We start from the raw sequence: 16,714 nt of genomic DNA on the forward strand, positions 1-16,714 counted from the left end.
GAAAATGGAGGAGCGAAAATAACATATAATAGATAAACAAAGCTAAACCACTATGCCATCTGGAAAGCTTTGTTACAAATAGAAAAGACTTTATCGAAGTGTTAAAGTGAACACCTCTGGCCCTTCTCAGATCTGGTGGGATTTCATTTTGCAGGCCTAGATCTGAAGAACAAAGCAGCCACATACAAGCCTCAGGTACATGGCGCTCAGGCTTGGCATGCGGAAGAGCAGAGGCAAAGGCAGTGCCAGGTTCCCTAATCCCAGAGCTGGCATATGAATAGATCAGTCCCAGGCACGCCACTGTGCAGACACAGGGTTTGTATCTCAGGCCAATGCCAACCCTCAGGGAATCATTGAGCACAGTTATCTCCAGTGCCCTTTTGTTCTCCAACTGGTCTGGTCTTTCCTGAAGGCAACTAGAAAAGGCACGCTCTGGTTCATGAGGGAGGGATCTAGAGAGGTAACGCCAATGGGTGCAGACTAGTGCAGACTTCCCCTGTTCTGGCTATGCCCTGGGGCGGTTTGCAGGTCACTTGATGGGACTTACTAGAGCACGATGGGGCTTTATGCTGCCACACACAGCCCATTTCACTTACCAGGACTGTCTTTGCAAGGTTCAAGGCTCCAAAAACCCAGTGCCCCGGGCTAGAACACTTCATCAAGGCAAAGTACCTCTAAAGGTACGACAGATTTTACAAAGCATACTTTAATAATAAATTTTAATAGAGCCACATGCTCTGATTATTTGTGCTTTGATTATTATGCCTCTCGTCTCCTACTCTCCTGAGTTGTGCCTATTTTATTTTCCATAAGGACTCTTGATGAAGACGAATTAAAGCCTGTGATACTTAACTTTGCACAGAATAAAATATTTAGTGTGTTAGTTCATATTCTGATGTACTAGATGAAAAGTTCTCACACCTAACAAAATTAAGAGTCGGTCAATCAGCAAGAATCTGTCAGGTCCAACTCTGGCTATAAAGATCTGTGGTTTTGCCAGGGTCTCTTTTACTAAGGAGAATCTTAGTAAATCTTTTTTCTTGGTGAAATCACATTGCAATGTACCTTTGGGACAGTGGCTTCATCTACTTAATGAGACATAGATTTCCAATGCACCTGTAGGATAGCTAAAATGAGGTTGGATGGGTGTTGTTTTTTGTTTTGTTTTTCTAAAAGACCTACACAGAAAAAGTTATTTGCCTTGTGGGTTCTCTTGCCAGCTAGTTCAGGGCCCTGGAAATAGTTTTATCTTTTAATAACCAGTGGGTCATCTCTATTATCTGAAATGGAACATACTGTACCATTTACAGCACTGCTTCTGAATACATTTTCTGTGTTTCCACATTTTCCCTTTCCTAAAAGAACCTACTGTAGGAAAACAGAAAAAATGAAATTCAGGTTCAAGAAACGTTTAATAAAAGGAAGAAATACTATGGCAGAAGGAGCAGGTCATTCTGTAAGATTAATTTGCTAAATTTTAATGTATGCCACAGCAGGATGGCATGAGTCTAATTGGATTTGAAAGCTGTGTGAATCTCATGTAATAAAAGCCATATTTGCCAGGGCAGCTACAGGAAAACATTATTCCTATTGGGTCTTAGATTTAGGGGACAGCAGAATGAAAGAATGAATAAAAACAGTTCTAGTAAATATCCTTCCACATGACCATGGAATGCCGTGCAACTTCAAAAAACAGGATTTATATTAAGTTTATTTAGGTTGTCTCCTATCAACAACCTCATATTGATAGAATACCTGGGGGGGAAGCTTTAAGGAAGATTAGCAAAATAATCCTTTCATGCTGGGAGTTGCATTTCTCCACTTAAATGGCCATTGCTAACAATGAAAATGCAGGCAAAACTGACAGTAAAAGAAGATATCAATAGAAGTCAGAATCTGAGTGTCTTCTGGAGTCAGCTTAAATTATCTGTTAATAGACAGCTATCACACACACTTCATTCTTTCAGTGAAAACGTATGATCTATATTATATCAGCATTTGTTAATGAAGTCTCACCAACACAGACAATATTGTATTAATTTAACCTGCTATTTAATTTTTTTTGTCTGGGGAAAAATGATCTGAAGGTTAGCATTAAAATTTTCCATTCATTTCCTGTTTAATACATTTTGAAACATGCAAAGGAATTGCACAAGCACTGTCTAAATCTTGTGGGGGACATAAAGGTTTTCTCACAACACTTAATAAAGCTGAGCTTTTTCTCAACCCCACCTGAAATGACAGATCAAGGAGGTTTTTGTTGTTAAAAAAGACTGCCTCCAGATACATTTCTTTCTTTAAAGGAAAATGTATGGATAAAAGTTGAGCAGAACTGCTGCAGTCAAATGTGTAAACAGCAGTATTTGACCTGGCAACTGTGCTGAATAGAACACATTCTGTTTAAAAGATACCATACACAAGTAGATTTAAATTAAAATCACTAGCTTGAGGTTTTTTTTCCTTCTTTATTTTTCTTTATTCCTGCCAGAATAAAACAGGAGTAACTCCATTTTCCTCTCTGATATTTCACCATTTTATTTCTGGTGTAGGATCGTACTTCATGAATAATGTCGCTGATCTCTTGAGGTAGCCATAGATAATATTCTTATTACCCAATCATATTTTATATTACACTTTGCTATAAAATAAGCTACAGAGGAAAGAAGGCAAACACTGCACCACCTGGGATGAAACACAGCACCGCTCAGGATTGACCTACAGTCTTTGTGAGAAGTAATGTAAAAAGACCTCGGGGACCGTCAGAGAGGGTCAACAGGCCCTATGTGATATGAAGTAGCGGGGTTTCATCAAATGAAACTGAGGGAAGAAAATCTTGTTTCGTTTCCTTCCTGCACAGGAAATTTTAATCCTAGGCTAAAGGGCTGCACCACAGAATTTCTACTGCAGATGACAAAAAAATATTTTTTTCCCAGTTAAGCGTGAATCCTGAGATGCCCACAATGAGACATTGTCCAAGTAAAAAGTGATCATTTGTTGGAAGTTTGTACGTTACCTCTGCACAAGTCCATTTGACTATATAAGATGCAACACAGTGGGAAAGCAGGCCAATTTCCTCTCTTTTTAAGCATCCAAAAACAAAAAGGAGAAAAAAGAACAGTAATAGCAGAGCAGGGACCTGACTATGGTCTAACTCTACTTTTTTATCCTGAGGTAAGTTACTTGACTGCTGTGTACTTTCTTTCAGGTCAATATGAGGATGGAATCAAGCCAAATAGATTTACATCAGTATATGCCTTTGCAGTTACTATGAAAAACAGTCCCTGAGTTGCAGAGCAGTTAAAGCTCCACTTTGTCATAGAGTTTGAGAGAGGAGGTAGATCCCAACTCCTATGTCCCTGTGTGACACAAGCCAGTGAATTTACAACCTTTTTTCTCTGCTAAGGGGACTTCTACTCATTGAGAAAAGACTCTGAAATTAATGGTTTCATCCATTGTTGTCTTCCTCATCAAATATAGTCTCCACCATTACCATAACATTAACCTCAACTGCTTTCCAGGGGTTGCTGTTTTTTTCAACCAATGCCAGAAACTGAGACACTGGGCATTAGTATAGATTGAACCACCTCCCAAAATGCCCTCTGCTAATCATAAAATCACCTTAGCTATCCTGCAGATGTATTAGTACTTGGTTAGTCCAGTGTCTCAAAGGCAATAATATCTGCTATGAAAAAAATCTCTCTAAAGTTCTCCCATCCTCCAATACTCCTCATCTTTCAAAGTTACCAGAATCTCACAGCAGGCAGCTCCAACATCCAGTACTGACTTTTTTTGGCCCAGATCCTATCTTTTGCTGTCAGTGAGCTTTGAAACTGCTGAGAACCTTAGAAGACTAATTGTTAATCAACATGCCATGTCTCACTCAGATATCAGCAATCTGATGCATTTTCTGTTAAATAAAAGCTATATTCCACAGAGATCTTTGAGAACAATGTGCTGATACATCTAAATAACAAAACAGTTTACGGCAAGATAGCCAGTTTTCCAGCTGGCTAACCCCAAGTAATAAAAAACATAATTGTATTAAGTCTACTTCATTTTTTTTCATCGCTTAAACTCTCTTAGCAAATGCATATATAAAAAGAGACCTCCCGTAATAGCCGCTATCTCTAGATGGGTACCTGGAAAGCATTAACAAAAAAGATCCTCAGGCACTGTAGAGTATTGCTTTTAACCTACCTATAAATTGAACTTCTAATAGTAGACAAGGTAAAATAGATGTGAATGAAAAAAAATTTATTCCTTTGTAAAGATGACTTGGAGGTAAAAAAAAAGTGAGGGTTTTTTTTCTAACGGATTAGGAGGGGGTTCGTAATCCCTTATTCCCAAAAAATAGCCAGTGACAGATGGCATACACTCTGATTTATTGGTGATTTAAGCACATCTGAATTAGACTAATTATCTCAAAGCTACAGTAAACTGAAAAGTCTGAGGTTTTTTTTTTTTTCCCTTTAAAACATGCATTCTTTACCTGTGTTGTGCTAACCTAGGAAATCCTCCTTGAGCTCATTCTTCTCATAAGGGAGAAAGAAGTACATATGTTTTGTTTTACATACGTGTAAAATAACTTGTTTTTTTCCAGCTAAATGATGATTTTCATATAGTTCTGGAAGAAAAACAATTGTGCTGGAAAATCAACAACATAATTAAAATACTGTTGCACATAGAATCATAGAATCATTTAGGTTGGAAAAGACCTCTAAGATCATCGCGTGCAACCGTTAACCTAACACTGCAAAGTCCACCACTAAACCATGTCCCTAAGTACCACATCTACACACCTTTTAAATACCTCCTGGGATGGTGACTCAACCACTTCCCTGGGCAGCCTGTTCCAATGCCTGACAACCTTTTCCGTGAAGAAATTTTTCCTAATATCCAATCTAAACCTCCCCTGGCGCAACTTGAGACCATTTACTCTCTCGTCCTATCAGTTGTTACTTGGGAGAAGAGACCAACACCCAGCTCACTACAACCTCCTTTCAGGTAGTTGTAGAGAGCGATAAGGTCTCCCTTGGGCCTCCTTTTCTCCAGGCTAAACAACCTCAGCTCCCTCAGCCGCTCCTCATAAGACTTGTTCTTCAGACCCTTCACCAGCTTCGTTGCCCTTCTCTGGACACGTTCCAGCACCTCAATGTCCTTCTTGTAGTGAGAGGCCCAAAACTGAACACAGTATTCGAGGTGTGGCCTCACCAGTGCTGCGTACAGCGGGACTATCACTTCCCTAGTCCTGCTGGCCACACTATTTCTGATACAAATTGAATTAAAGAGAGAGAGGGAGGAACAAAAAGGAAGATAACCACCAAATAGTCAAAACAGTAAAATAATCTTTAGTCAAAACTAAAGACTATTTGAGAATATATTATATTGCCTTTCATATTTTTAAGAAGTCAGATAAAACCACAGATAATTACTGCACAACCATCTTTCTACATGCATGTATGATCTCATCATTCTGACTTTGATTTAAAGGATGGTACTTCAGTCCAGCCCACAGTGGAATTAAACAATCAGTAGTAAAGTTTCAGAAGAACAGGTTTATCCTCATCACCTGGCTCTAACTACCTTAGAAGTCTGATAAACTTTGAGTTTACATCTTTATGTAGAAAGCAAGATGAGCAACAGCACCAGTTTGCAGATAAGGGAAATGAAGAAACTAGGTTTTGAGGCCCAGACCTCCCCAGGTTATTCATACATTTAATTCCCTAAATAAAAATCGAGGCCTATGTTCAGGATGACACAGAATCACTGGTGATGGCACTAGAAATTTCAGTCAGATCTAGAAAGCTCCATCCAGTTAGTGGCTTACCCACAAGACAGTCTTACTCCCTGCATTTTCAATGCTGATAGAATTTTTCTAGATAATTTTAATGAAGATGTAAACTGGCTTTTTAAAAATACATGTGGCTGAATAAATCTTACATATGCAAGTTTTTAAATTTCAGAATAACTAATACTTTAGAAAACAGGAAAGGGTCGAGAGATTGATAGGAAAATATAATTAAAACCACACCAAAAGTGTGGGAATGCTATGCTGAGCTTCCTCATAGAAGATAATGAGACAATATTTCAATCCCACATACCAAGTGTGATTTTTCAATTATCTGCAAATAAAAAGTTGTACAGGACTTTTCAGATAAAATTACTAAGAGAAAAGTCAGATCTTATATGCATATTATTTCAATAAAGCCCACTTGAGGTATTTTTAAGAACTTCTTGTAATGAATGAATCTGTACCGAACCCTTTCTAGTTTCTGAAACTTTTTAAATTAAACAAAGCATCCTAATTTGTACAATTCATACTTAGCTATATTACTTATTTCTGCTATAATTTCCTCTTCACTTTACATGGTAATAAGAGATATTACTATCTAGTTTAAGCTTTCTACTGATTTAGCAGTTTTACTGCTATGGCACTTTAAAGCCACAGATTTTGGAGTCAGTTTGAAGATAAGACAAATAGTGTCAGGCTAAGAAGAATTTGCCCAACTTTGCTTGTCCATTGCTTTCAACAGATATTTAATTATCATTATAGCAAGAAAGAATACATTATGAAGGAAATCATGAGGATATTTAATGATTTATCTGACAGAATAGATTTTAAATAATGTTCAAAGGAAAAGGATATGGAAACTAACTCATAACAAAACTTGGTTGTTTCAAAACCAAAATTAAAAAAAAAATTTTTTTATTAGAGTTGGAAGAAAGAGTTCTTGGAAAACTTCAAAATGCAAAGTGATAAATTATGCTGTATAATTGCCTCATGTTAAATGTGACTTCAACTTAGATTATAATTATTTGGAGATCAGAATTCATTAAGGAACAAAGTATTTCCTAATTTGCCCAACTTTGTTCTTGAAATATGCTCTTCTAAGTCACCAAGAGAGAGATTGGGCCATGCTGGAATCAGAAGATGGAAAGACATTGTGCAAATGACCATTATTCTTCCTCCGCTGGATCCTGCACTGACAACAACTCAGAACTAAGTCTTGCATCAAAAACAAGGAATTGAATCACAGAATTCAAACACATCTGAAGCAGGTGATTAGAATTAGGAACTTTCCCAGGGCTGAGTCAGTTTGGATTGGCTACATTATATTTGAAGGCAGAATCAACCGCAGCCTAATTCCAGGCTGTGGCATTTGGGCTTCATAATCCAAAATAGTCACTGTGGAAGGTCACACTAAAGGAAGTTTCTTATGGTATTTCCAAAGGGACTGGGTTGCAGGAAACAGTAGAAATCCTGCTAAATCTCAGAAGACTAACGGTGTATAAGACCAAAGCTAGCTACACTTTTTTAGGAAGAAAAATTGTCTCTCTACACAGTTTGAAGTCTACCTGCACATATGGACATTGATAATAAGTTTTTTGAGTTTTGTTTATAAGTATACTGATCCTAAAGGGCTCTTGGGGGATCTAAGGGGAAACATCTCTATTTCATATTGTTTCCAAAATTATTCCTGAGGCATTCTAAATGTATGTCCACACAGATTAAACAATAGCCCAACTTCAGACAGTTCTTGCACAGCTGCAATTGTCAAAATTTTAGAACAGAATTAGATGTCCCATCCACAGACAATTTATTATAAAAATCTAAAACAGATATTTTGCCTCAGCTAGGCAGAACTTCTGGAACTACTTTTCTACAGTAATTAACCATGAAGGTGCTACTAATCTGTTCCAGTACAAAGTCAGTGCAAGTAAAAAATAATACTGTTGTCCATCTGCATGATTTTAGCATAGCTCACCTTTGTCCAGACAGCAATGCTTGGGATCCAGACAGGGAGTTCCTGGTCAGCAAGAAAGGTTCAACTTTCACTGGCCTTTCCTCCCAGGAGAGCTTCCAAGCACGATCACAGCGGGTACTAGGAAAAGGACTCATAAGTTTAATGGGTTTGGAGAGTCTATGAGTCAGGACTCAATCACAGGCAAAGGCAGTGATTGAACTAATTGTGTGAACACAGTCTACGGATTATATTTAACATTTCTTCTGTTAGGTACTATGTACTAGCCTTATTTGTTAGCATTTGTACACCTGTTCTACACACATATATGGAATTCAGAAGGCAGTACAGAAATGAGCCCCAAATACAGATTATGATGCAATTATTCACAGTTAAAGTTATATTCCAAATTGTAATTTTGCCAAGGTGACATGACACCTACCCTTATTGCCACCTATATGTTATGATCATTGGGATAGTTTATGATGCTGTAGCATCTCAATCTCACCAGCATCACTTGTGAGATGGTGAGATTGCATCGCTTGTTGAACACAATAAAGATTCATCAGTTGCTCCTTGGCCAAATACAGTGGTGCATGTGGAGTTGTTCATCACTAGCTGCCATTCTGTGGTGAGAGATGAGTAGTGTTGTTACTGTGGAAGAAGAAGAATAAAATTTAAATAAAACCCCATAATTTGCCAGAAACTAATAAATAAATTTTATTGAATTTCATTAAATTCAGATTCTTGAATGAGAATGAATCAGCTCTTAGATATAAAAGACTTGCATTCAGGCAACATATACTTCCATTTTGCAATCTTGTCCCGTTTTGTGTAACATCCTATGTTTTCTTTCACTGATCCGTCCCGTCATTCAACCAACATAGGGTTCAAAATCTTTTTCTCACCATTAGTAATGAACCCTTGCGTACCCTGGGAAATCATCTTCTTTCTATATAAAAAATAGTTCACCAAAGCCTTTGCTGTCAGTAAGGTTGAAGGGACATCTCTACCACCTAATAAACACTGAATAGATTTAGCAAGGAGATTCAGAAAAGAAAGAAAAAGCCAGTGAAAATGTAGTACAGCATTAAAAAAAGAGAGCCTTGAGACTCACACAGAAGATTAAAGGATTACTTCTATCTTGGAAGCTTTTGAGATGAAGGACCCAGGTAACCTATGCATCACTAGCACTGTTTAACTTTCCTGATACAGTTTTATTTTTCTGGCGTTTTTGCTAGATAAAGTAGTTAGCTGAACCAGTCATGATGGAATTTAAATAATGAGTCCTCTGTCAATGGGGTTGGAATAAATTCAAAGATGAGGAGTATAGTCCACTGCAGTTTAATAAAAAGTTATTTTGCTGTAATCCGGTTCACATTTTTATAATTTATCTAGGAGATTTAGCACTTATGAATTTTCTTTTTGTCTACAAAACATTATTTAAAGTATAAATATTCTCCCCTAGGAAGCAAACTGTACTCACCAAAATTTTTTTAATTGTTTGTAATAGCCTATATTAAAGTATAATTGTGCTGCAAATTTCCATCTACATCAGGTATCAGAAAAAATGACACTTCAGATTAATATAATATAGTATAATATAATATGTTAGCTCAGAAGAGTTATTCTTCACTTTCCCATCTTAGTTTCTATTGATACATCAGGACTCCTCTATATTTAAATTATTAAGGGAATCTGTTAAAAACCTTATTGTAACCCCTGTATTACCTGTTTTGACATCTTCTTTGCATATGTTATTAACGTTGCCCTTCATGTCATCCCAGTTTCTTATTCTCACTTTCAGTAACACAGAATACCTAGAACTTCGGCTAAACAGTTTATTGAATGAGCTAGTAAGTTAATGGGTCCAACTCTGTAAAGCCACAACCAGACAGAGAGGAGACCACTTGTAAGCATCTGAGTTTTGATAGGGAAGTATCCTGACAAAAGAATGTTTTTTGCCCATTTACTTTATGCCTTTCAAGGAAATATTGTATCTACATCAACAGAAAAATGCTTTTATCAGCACACTTCACATCCACTATGTACATTGACAGTACAGCTGTATCAGTATGAGCTTGTAGTGTAGACAACCTGTACATCCTAGTAACAGAGTTCAAATGCAGGCTGTAGCATCTGTGTTATCTGGCTCTTCCAGAACATTGACTAAACTCTCTTCAAAGTCAGGGAGTACGGAAAGGGTAACAAGGAAACTAGGAGAGAAATAACCCATTTCAAAGTGAATTTTGCGTTTTGAAGATTTCGGAGACAGTTAACCACTTCTAAACAGAACAAAAGCATGAAGTCACTGCACACACTGCATACACGCTGCAAGCATCATCCAGCGTGGTACTGAGCGCCTTCAGGTGCAGAAGGAAGTGAGAGCCTGCAATACTGATATTTAATAGCTTGCTGGATTGGGGCTTTAAAAATTGACTCCCAGTTTTGGCTTGTCAAAGTAGATGATCTAGTCATTTTTATTAAACAAGGAAGTAGTTGTAGAGGAGGTTTGAGGGTCAGGGAGATAACTTGCTTCTGTAAATTATATAAGGATGGGCCGTGGCCCTGAAAGCATCTGTAATTCGATTTCTGAATAGTTTCACTAACAAGTATTGCAACAACTTCTCCATCTTACTGCTTTTCAAGGACTAGTAAAGCTTAAACATTTACTCTGAACTTCCAGATCATTTAATTCAATTCTCAGAAAGAAGCACGAAGAGCACCTAGGTATCATAAAGATGCCAATCACTAAAACAGACTTGCATGTAAATATGTTTTTTTTTTTTCCCCCAGCATATTCTAATAGGATTTTATTATGATAATGAGATTTACAAGGAACTGTCCCTGTCATAACTGGTTAGAAAAGCTGAGAAGTCTATTTAACCTAAGTTATCATCATGCAAATTCATATAAAGCAATAGTCAAAATTAATTTTCTTGCAAAATGAAAGAGGAATAAGACTCATTTTACTTTGTTATATCTTTACACATTAAGGTACCAGGCATTCTAGAAATAGCTAGCACATTATTTCTTCCTACATTATCATGAGAAATGAAAAGACTGAATGCATGCCATTGAGTATGTGCATATGCATCTGTTTTCCTGTGGTTAGTGTTAAAAATGCTAAGGTACGTAGACAGAAAATGTCCTTTTTTGCAGTTGTGAAGATCCAATGAGTTCACTGAAGTTGATTTTTATTCATGTGGTGTGTGAAAGGATAATCAGATTAATCAAAAATGAAAATCATAATAGTGTACTTGGTCCAAACTGATCCTTGTGCAAGCCATCTTTAATTGTGAAGTTTACCCCGATTTAAATTTCACTTAATTTGACTGAAGGCAAAATCATAGTACTGCCTTCATACCTCACTATCTCTTCAAGTGCACTGTAAAAGCAATTAAAAATATACTTAATAGGCTGAGCTATGTATTCTGCAGTTTAATAATCTCCAAGGATCGAGAGTGAAAGAAAATGCTGAATTATACCCTGCCAATGAGACTGTCTTGCTTCCAACTGCCAAAATACCTGCAGAAGGTTATCTCAAATGCCTCAGCTCATCTCAGTTACAAGGGCAGAGCATGACAAGAGAGGCAGATTTGAAAGATCCAAAGAAGAGACTGAAACCAGGAACCTGCATTGAATACAGAAACAGTACACAAAATCTAACACATAATAATACGCTCTGTGCCTACAATGCTGCTGAACTGAAAATTGAAAATAAACCTTACAAGATGCTGAGTGTAATTTAACCTGGGAACAAAAAGCCATGGATAACCCTTTTGAGAGACTCAGACAGAAAAGGGCACAAGCTCTTTGGTAACTGAAGATGGAAAAAGTGCTTTTGGTTGCTGTCTGAGCATCCAGAAGCAGATGAATATCCAACAAGACACTTTCACTATGAGCTTTATTAAGAAAATGGTATGCTATTTGTTCAGATAGTCTTTCCATTAAAGGGCCAAATAATTTATTCCTTATTTGCCCCAGTTGTTTCAATTCATAGCTATCATATGTCTGAGTTCTGCTTAGACATACATCCTACCAGCAATGCAAAGAAAATCAGAATTTTAACACCAATGTCTGATGGTATTTCACTGCAAACTTAAATAATAAGAATCCTTAACATGCTCAAAATATCATTCCCCATTAGTCTCAGGAAATACTGGTACCAAAGATCTGTCCCAGAGATATTGTGAAACAGGTAATGAAATATTTGCTCTGTAAATCCTTTCCAAGAAGCTGCAGAAAGTCAAGTACTGTCAGGACTGTGGAGGACGGCAGAGTGCTCTGAAAGTTCCTCAGGAATAAAATCCTTTCTTTTTAATCTTTAGAAAAAAATTTTAGGGACTTTTAGAATGTAGAAAGAAGTATTTCATAATTTTAATATTTTCTTAAATAAGCTCTTCAGCTACCATTGCCCCTTCTAGGGCTTAAAAAACTCTACTCTGTTTCTCCCAATAGCTAATCTAAGCTAATTGAATATCTTTCATTTTGAATCTCTTTCAACAGCTCAAATATTGAATATCTTTCAACAGCTCAAATATTTATATGAAAACCAAATGTCTTAAAATATGATGTTTGTATAAATTCTTCTATAAAGAACTAAAATTTGCCTCCTTTTGCTAGTCGTGAGGGTATCCAATGTTTCCGTTCATCTTATGGAAGAAAACCCCATCTTTTTCCTTCCACCTAGTGCCCATATCCCCCATTCATTGCAGTCAGTGAAACTTTTGTTCAGAGTTCTGTCTCATAAATGTTTATTACTAGATATGCTATGTGGTAGAAGACTTCAGAGGGATTACTCCCTGTAGTCAGAGGTGTCTTTGGTATTACACACTACCAGATTTGCACAATAAAACTGTAATAAGGACTCCTCAGTGGAAATGATCACAGGTTTGTCATTGAAAGCATATTTTGCATGTAAGAAAGTTACTCACCTGAGACAAGCGTCCTTCAGGGCATATTGTCACAGGGGATGCTACACCAGAGCTGTTTCCTACCATAGTGCCTCCCGGGGAGCTCGGAGGTTTTCTGCTCATAGCGATAGCACAGTGTCCCCAACAGCAGAGCTGATACTAAAACACAAAGCAAAAGGGTGCTGGTGCCGTGAATGAGCAGAGTCCACCTTGAAGAGCTTTGGTTATAAGCAAGTGAAGTTTTTTTTTCTTTTACACATGGGCTGCCTGTATTCACGCTCCCCTGAGTCCAACAGGAAGTGTTCTTTCTTCCATTCTGTTAAACAAAGTGTTTTAGTTAAATGCAGGATAAAAATTTTAACAAACTATTAATTTGATCTGGATGCCAGATTTCAGGAATAATTTTTTATGAATATACAAATTGAATTCTAAGTGTCAGGTTTATAGGAAATACAAAAATATGTTTAAACCAAACATGAAAGAAGCTTGCACTTTTTTTTTTTTTAAATGTTTGGCACAGCACTTCCAGACTAGGAACAGAAATACTGCCAGGCAATAACATCCTGATCTAATGCTGAGGGCTGTGAAAATGTGTGAGGCAAAGCACTGATAACCCTTTCTGGTAAACAAACATCTAACCCTGACCAAGTACCTTTATTACTTTAGCACCTTAATAAAAAGAATTCACCCAAACACTGAGGAAGCCATTGCTTTCCAGAGCTTAGTAAATTCATGTCTATTTACTGTAATATTTTTCAATACAGAGTATAATACACTTAGAAAGCACTAAGATGTGGCCAGACCACATTTATTCTTTTACCAGAAGGAATAAAACCTTCTATACTGGGGGCAAGCTTGCAAGTTACTTTGATAAAAGGTCTTTTGCCAAAATCTGTCGTTGCAGTTAATCAGAAAATATTGATAAACATGGCTCAAATTGACTAAATACCCACTGAAAGATGTAGGCAATTTAATTGATAATACTAGCGTGGATAAATTTCCCTTTCATGTGATAACCCAGCGGGTAAGATGTCTGTGCAGTACAGGTTTTCTAGTGTACTAGGTTCTCAGAAACCCTTTTCCCCTGCTGTGTAAAAACCTTTAAAATTCATTAGCTTTGAGTAAAAGAGAGGAAAAGACATGACTGAGCCTGTTCGCAAGACATTCATGAATGGTACAAAACCTTTAAAAAAACCCTAGAAGTCCATTAAGGAAATTTTATTTTTCCTTTGATACAAAGAGGTGACCCTGTACTCTGTACTCCTTCCCTCTCTTACCCTTGCAAAGTGATCTTAAGTGTTACAACAGCTCAATCGATTTGTATTCATCACCAGCAATATGGTAAAGTATTGTTAAAAAAAAAAAAAGAAAAAAGACTCTTGTGAACTTGGGTGGATCAATTATGTGCTCTTATCAATTGTGGTGTTACTGTGATCCATCTTTCCAGCCTCCTAATATATGAAGGCCATATGTTACTACTAGATATAAATCACCTCCACATTTCCTAAATCTGTTTCGTATTTTATCTCTCTGTCTTACACTAACACATAAATATCTCCATATTCATAATAAGACAGGGGCTATTGCAACTATTTTCAGTGTCTATTTTCAAATGGGTTTGAAGTATCAAACACATAATATCTTTTGTATGATGTGAGTATAAGTGCATCTGCTGAAGTGAGTAAGAGATGACAATACCATTATAAAACTGTCTTGGATGAGGTTTCAAAATTAGAAATGTAAAAAGTAAATAACTATCCCAGAATACACAGCTTCAGTGCCTCAGGAGTAATTTCTCCCTTAATGGAGGATACTTAGAACCAAAAAGACCTTTTCTTTATTCAACACTTGGTTTATCTGAGAGGCCTGTATTTGCTCTGTGATTAGTACAGAATTGCAGAGCAGGGAAAACCAGAGAACAAACAGAAGTAGTTATATTTTCAGAAATCACAAAAGCTTTAATAAAAACATCCCAGAATTGCCCCCACGTCCTGGTCCTTCCCTAACAACTGGGGAAGCAAGAGGTCTTGAGTTTAATTTTCCTTTAAAGCAGCCTTGTAATACAGCTTAATTCATTCAGTACTGACTAGATCTTGAATCACATGTTCCTGAAAGGCCACAGGGGAAATGAAGGGACGATGGAGGGGTCATTTCTCTCCTCCTTCCGCAAACAGCCAGTGGCAGAATACTCTCAGGTACCAGAAATACCAGACACTCAAATAATGCTGGAACATTACACAAGTTAAGCGAAATGAAAAAAGGGAAGGCAAAGCCCGCCCTGATTTGCTCTGCCTTTTAGCCAGAGTCATCTCAAGGGCTTCTTATAACAAGAGAAGACACAACATTTTCAGATGGAAATGTGATTTTCAAGTTGACAGTACAGCTTTAATTAAATGGGAGTCCAAGGAAAGAACATATCACTAGGAAATAAATAGGCTATAAAAGAAGAAAACCACTACGATGGATAACCAAGGAAATTAAGGGAGAGAACAGGAAAGAGCAAAGGCCATGTGAGACATCTATTACAAAACATCAAGGTTAACGCTACAAGTAGAGGCATAGATGGCTAAAGTGATAGAGATTACGGAAATGATCAAGGAAGCAAAGATCAAACATGAAAGGAAATGGGCAGATTCTTACTCAGTGTATTCTGCACTGACCTGCAAAAAGGAAATTTTTGTGTTTTAAAATATTGTATCTGAAACAAATTACACAGAAGCATAGCATAGCTTTTTAGACAATGAATTGATTTAAAATGCAAGCAGCTATAGAAAGGAATTGTTTTTAATAGTCTACATAAAGTTACAGACTCTTTGCCTCTTTCTTAAAACCTATGTCCTGGATTAACGTGAAAAAAAGCATGTTGAAGCACCAAACTGGGAACTAACAATTCTCCAAGTGTAGCTCCATATCTGAACATTTCTGCCATTTGCCATTTTTCTCAAAAACAAATTTCCGGAAAAAGTATTTTGGAATTAAGGGAAAACGGAGCCAGGCACCATGGTGCAGTTAGAGCAAGAGCTTCTGTGGCTTCCAGTGGGAACCTGGACACCCCCTGTGGACAGGACACCTGGGCTCTGGGACAACCCAACAGGCAAATCAATGTTTACTATCAAGGGTGTGTTGTGCTGGGAAGTTATTATCTCACAGTAGCTTCTGACAAGTTGCTTAGTGTAATTCTGTTGTATTTTGCTTTCATAATGGTAACGGTCCCATTACTCATCATGGTCACCACACTGCTCTGCGCTACTTTTGTTTTGTTCTAGTTGCTTAGCTAACTTTTCTGTTGCATCTTTTTTTCTGCTTGCTGCTGTTATTCACTTGATTCAGCTAAGCAGAATCCAATGAGCCACCAGTCAGATCCTGAACAGACATATATAAAGGACATTTGCTGTTCTGGAAAGCTTGTACTTCATGTCTCAGATAGGAAGGCATGTTTGTACACCATATTCAATATACCTAACATTAGTCTTCCACTTATTAATTCAGTCATTATGACATCTGTTTTACTGATAAGACTAATAATTGTATAAACAATCTACAAACACAGATACACTCATGCACACTTGAATGAGACATTTTTTGACTCACTGTTAGACTATCTATCAATTTTTAGCAATTATTCTGCCTCGTTTTAAGACCTCTCTATCTGTGTCTCTTCCTTCTGTCTTCAGACTTTTAGCTTCTACATTTAGCTCTCAAATTGTAGTCACAGGTTTCTGGTTCTTGTATTTGACTCTACAATTTAACAAGAATTCCCCTTTGAGATAAAAATGAAACACGCTAAAACTGACAATTTCTGAGTCAGTCCAACTTTTTCTCTATCCTAAGGAGAGAATTTCAAAAGAACAGCCATTATCCCTGCTTCTATGATTATAACAATCATTTTCTAAGGAGAATATCATTATCATATCTGCGATTCACCATTTGTAGCAAGTTTAAAGTGAAGAAAATCAAGCAAAAGTAATTAAAGAATATCCATTTTTTCTTCCAGAGAATTAAAGGCTATCCTTACAAGATTTATATACTCATACTCTAGTTGCGCTTGATTCCAAG

This window comes from Ciconia boyciana, chromosome 7, assembly GCF_034638445.1.
Source record: "Ciconia boyciana chromosome 7, ASM3463844v1, whole genome shotgun sequence".
In the NCBI taxonomy this organism is placed as follows: domain Eukaryota; kingdom Metazoa; phylum Chordata; class Aves; order Ciconiiformes; family Ciconiidae; genus Ciconia; species Ciconia boyciana.